Source organism: Schistocerca piceifrons, chromosome X, assembly GCF_021461385.2.
Source record: "Schistocerca piceifrons isolate TAMUIC-IGC-003096 chromosome X, iqSchPice1.1, whole genome shotgun sequence".
Lineage (NCBI taxonomy): Eukaryota > Metazoa > Arthropoda > Insecta > Orthoptera > Acrididae > Schistocerca > Schistocerca piceifrons.
The window spans coordinates 790,031,133-790,036,729 of record NC_060149.1 but is presented as its reverse complement, the minus strand read 5'-3'; the positions used below and the strand labels follow the sequence as shown (position 1 = coordinate 790,036,729).

The following is a 5,597-nucleotide window of genomic DNA, read 5'->3' as shown; positions in this document are numbered from 1 at the left end:
CCTGTCTGTGCCCTAGTTAGCCTCCCAGCCTTAATGCCAGTGACATTTGGTGACAGTTCATTGTATTATTGACTGGTTTATTACCTGGTTACACAAGTTGTGCAGAGGTTGGTGTAAGAGTTCGTCTTACACTATTACACCTTGTTACAACATTACCCAGATGTATATATTGGTTCCATACAGGTACTCCATCTTTTATTTTATGACAGAAGCATTATTTTCACATGCCCAGGTCATCTCTGACCATATGTGATACAGGGTATATGAATAAGTCATATAAATTTCTTGTATTTTGTAGTTGTTGATTACTTTGTGTAGATAGGATCAGTGGATTACATACAGATTAATAGGTATAATATGATTTTCATCAGTATCTAATTCTTCTGTGCAATATTGGGTAAATGCGAAGTTTTTTGACATCTGATATTACTGATAATTTATCATGCATTCTACAGATACTATATGTTATGTGGAAGTAGTTTTTGACATTTGTGTGGGTTAGGTAGTGGTCCTCGTGTGCTATTTGTTTTACAGCAGTACGCAATACATGTACGGATTCACATTTGAATGTTGTTCACCCTGAATAGTATCTTGTGGGGGGTTTCCATACATTCTGTACAGTTTATGATGTAGGTGGTTTTCCTTATTTTGTCCTTTTGTCATATTTTGGGCACTCATATTATTCATATGATATAAGTATGCTCTTGTACAGTTTGCACTTCAACAGTTTTTGCTTTAATATGATATACAAACAAATTTATTTTGTCATTTTGATCGCTTTACCTACATTGACACTTAAGTTTTATTGATACTGTCTTTTGCAAGGGATGCTTGTACATATAAATGCATATGTTGCTCCTTCTGAACATTATCCTATGTTCTGTATTTTCTCTGTCCTGTATGACATAGATGATTTTCTGCATTTGGTTTTATGACCTGTTCTTGGACATTAATTTTATGCATAGGACATAAATATGCCCATATACGGTTTTCAACTCTGCATTTTATAACTTTGATGAGACATATAGATATATTTATACTGACATTTTGATAGCTTTACCTGTTCTGACACTTATAGATTGGTGATGCTGTTCTTTTGTAAGGCCTACTTGCACATAAATGCATATTTCTTTGGTTTACTTAGTTCTGATGTTGTAGTTTCTTTCATATATTGCCAGCCAGAATGGCCGAGCGGTTCTAGGCGCTACAGTCTGGAACCACGCGACCGCTACGGCCGCAGGTTCGAATCCTGCCTCGGGCATGGGTATGTGTCATGTCCTTAGGTTAGTTAGGTTTAAGTAGTTCTAAGTTCTAGGGGACTGATGACCTCAGAAGTCAAGTCCCATAGTGCTCAGAGCCATTTGAACCATTTTTCATATATTGTGCATTTTCTACAGCTATTTTTACAGGCTGGTAGATTACGTGAGGATTTTGCAGTTTAGTATATCACTGTACCAACCAAGTTATAACCATGGAATATTTAATTAATGATTTTATTAATAAATAGCTCATTTCTATAATGTATAGAGTGGAAATGTGTTGTGTTATACTGTATGTAATTCTGTTTTCAGTATGTGACAATAGATGTATCTGCTGGATTTTATCACATGATGACTGTAAATTCACTTACAGAGTATTGTCCTTGATTCTTATACTGTTTCGAATCTGTCTTTGTATTTGCATGATTGGTAAGTTGATTGGTGCTATCATTATTGTTTATGCATATAGACCTGAAGATGGTGTACTGAGTCACTGAAACTGGTTGCCATATAGTAAAATAACATCAAAATAGATGACTGCATGCGTTTATTTTATCACCTAAGTGAACATCTGAAGACCCATTGACCATTGATCACAAGGAAAGTCACAAAAAACATGATTTTAGTGAGCTGCTTCACTACACTATTTTAGTATTTGAACCAAGGGAATTGGAGATGCTCTTAATTTATCTCATATTTATTTTAATCTTCTCTTGTAAGATACAATCCTGAGATGCTGTAAATAAATTAAAGCTTCGGTTTCCAATTCTGTGTTCTAAAAACACAAAGAATTCACTTATTCCTCACCATAAATTAAACTTTAAAAATGTAGAAAGCTGTAATTTCCACATATTTATAATGTCAATAAGTAGCTTAATGTATGACTGAAACTAGATGTGTGTGATTTCTGCTGTTAAAATTATACATTTGAGTATGCAGAAGGGAGAAAAGTATGGTGGATAATTATGAAATCTGGCCCTCTTCCCCACTACTTGTGGTGATATGGTTTGTTGCCCCCACATTAGAAAGTTCACTCATGTTTTGTGAATTACGATGCAGACACATGCCTGAACTGGCATGAAATATAATGTTCTCTGCTAGAAAAGCTATAATAGATACTAGTCGCACTACCTGTGTCAGTGCTGTGCAAAATAGTTCAAATTTCACATCTGACTAATTACGAAATGAGCGAAATTCGTTGAATGAAAACTCCAGTATATTATCACTTTTTATTTACAGATAGCTACAACCAAGTCCATACTCTATACAGTTGGTTATACAACTTTCACACATTCAGGATAATCACTGTAGGAATCAATTTAAGCTTTTCACCCTGAGCGTTTGATCAGAAATGTGTTTTATTCTGTTTTCTTTCCTGCCTGTTTCCTAATACACATGGACTTGTCAAACAGCTAGTTATCTATGGATTTCTAAATTCTGTATTTTATATAATTTTGTGAATGTCTAAAAATGCTATGGATAGGGAATTCAAATTAAAATGGTAGTAAGCTATGTACACTATGAAATGTTGTACAAAGTTTTATTTCATTTGCTGCATGGCAAAGGTGGATTTTCATTTATAATAATGAACATAATATTTCAACATTGGTATGTTGTCGACACCACTTGGCTGGCTCCTGTTGACTGCCTCAGCCAAGAAATTTTTGTCATGGAGAAGCCATGACTAATCACATGTGTGAAGCTAGCTGTTATATCATTTATATAGGGGCATTGTACACTGCTACACCACCTTCAGTGTTGTACGATTTCTCTTGTGTGTAGCCTCAAAAATATGTTGTTCTGTTGTCATACAGAATAATATTTTAAAAAGTCATTGGAGATTGTTCAAACTGGGCAGCATACTTTCTACATAATAAGCATGTGCAAATAAATCTGCTTATTTGTGACTTTGAGTGACTGAACTCGTCATCCAAGGAGGTACTCTTTATTCATTAACAATAATTGTTAGACATCCATACATGCTTTTGAACTAGATCTCAACATGTGATTCCAGCTTCACAAGAACACAAGTGTGTCCATACCACTATTTTCATGCAAGATGGGGTGACACCACAGGCTGGTTGCCAGGTGAAAGATTTGTTTCGAGATGCCTCCAGTAAAAACCAAATCATCTCTAGGCAGTTTCATGTGTGTGGCCATCTGGATTCCTCAACCTAAATCCATGCCACTTCTGGTTGTGGAGGCAATGGTCTTGCCACAGTGGATACACTGGTTCCCGTGAGATCACTGAAGTTAAGCACTGTCGGGTGTGGTCGGCACTTGGATGGGTGACCATCCGGGCCACCATGCACTGTTGCCATTTTTCGGGGTGCATCAAAAAATAAATGTAAAAAGATTGGAATATAATAAACTCTTTAGTCGCCAAAAATAACAAACCAAAAGAGGTAACTGTCTCAGCAAATGATTTTAACTATTTCTGTATACAGTCAGTTAGGGATATTCAGAAAAATATCATTAAACCCGCGGAAACTGCTGCTCAAATGATGGAAAATTGTAATTTGGGGTTTAGGTATGACAGACATAATTTTGTGTTCTCTGAAGTGACGCAGCAGAAGGTTTTAAATATTGTAAATAAGTTTAAGTCTTCGAGCAGTGCCGATATATATGGCATATCCCATAAGATATTGAAAAATGTTATTGAATGCATTGTTGGCCCTCTAACTTATGTTGTAAATAAGTGTCTGACACAGGGAATTTTCCCCAATGTACTGAAGTTATGTAGAGTTGTTCCTGTGTATAAGAATGGAGATGGAAAATGTCCATCTAGTTACCGTCCCATATCCCTCACTCCTGTTTTTTCTTAAGTATTAGAAACTGTTGTGTATAACCAAATGTGTAACTCTCTAGATAATAATTCTATTATTTCCAATGAGCAGTTTGGTTTTAGGAAAAATGGATCGACCACTCATGCTATTGATTCGCTCGTTAAAAAGGTTCTCCAGGTATTCGAAGATAAGGAATTTGCTCTGGTCAACTTTTGTGATCTGAGTAAAGCATTTGATTGTGTGAACCACAAGTTACTTCTGCATAAATTAGAGATTTTAGGTTTTCAAAACAGTGGCTTGGGTATTCTTAGGTCTTTTTTGGAGCACCTTTAGCGGACTGTTTGTATTAATGATGATAGATCCAATGTAGCCGATGTCCTGTGTGGTGTGCCTCAGGGCTCGGTGCTTGGCCCACTGCTTTTTCTGATTACGATTAATGATTTACCATTCAATCTTATATGCTGACGTCACAACCTTTATCAACTATGACCCTGACATTGAATTGTTAAAAAATATAACAGAAAATACCATCAATGAAGCATCAAAATGGTTCAGAGCAAACGGTTTTTTATTAAATGAAAATAAAACACAGTCCATGTTTTTCAGCTTAAGAGATACCTTATTTCTGAATGTTTCAAATAATGTTAAATTTCTTGGTATATATTTAGATAGTAAACTTAATTGAAATTATCATATTAACTATAGATCTGCTAGGCTTTCTAGAGTAATCTATTTGTTGAGAAGGTTAAAAGGTTGTGTATCAGATCAGTATATTAGATCAACATATTTTGCCTTTTTTTTTCAGAGCATTATTTCTTATGGTTTACTATTATGGGGAAACTGTAGCCATGTACATGATATTCTTCTACTGAAAAAAAAAGTTGTAAGAATTATCACTGATTCTGGTAGACTAGATTCCTGCAAGCCATTGTTTGTGAAACTTAAAGTTATGATTGTTGTTGATCTCTATATATATACTGTTGTTCTACATACCATGAACAATTTACCAAACCAGCAATTAAGAGAAAATATACATTCGTACAATACGAGAAACAGGAAACACATTGATGTACATTTTCAATGTTTAACTAAGTCTTTAAAAATCTATCATGTAATAGGTTCAAAATGTTGCAATAAATTTTCTCTTTGTAAATTCGATAGTCCTATTGAAGAGATCAAGCCAAAACTGTATGAGTGGCTGGTTGAACATCCTTTTTAACCGCGCGACTGCTACGGTCGCAGGTTCGAATCCTGCTTCGGGCATGGATGTGTGTAATGTCCTTAGATTAGTTAGGTTTAAGTAGTTCTAAGTTCTAGGGGACTGATGACCACAGATGTTAAGTCCCATAGTGCTCAGAGCCGTTTGAACCATTTTTTGAACATCCTTTTTATTCCGTTGATGAATTTCTTGATTGCAGTCAAAACAAATAATACTATAAACTTTAGCTGCTCCCGATATACTATATTAATTATTTCATTAGCAGTTCTAGTTACCTATTTGTTAGTAGCTAGTAATAATATTAATTATTTCATTACCAGTTCTAGTTACCTA

General features: G+C 35.0%; 1 pseudogene; it reads left to right on the top strand.

Moving 5' to 3' along the window:
- The first annotated feature begins 3,461 nt into the window (after positions 1–3,461).
- On the top strand, positions 3,462–3,579 carry LOC124723836 (annotated as a pseudogene).
- Positions 3,580–5,597: the final 2,018 nt, after the last annotated feature.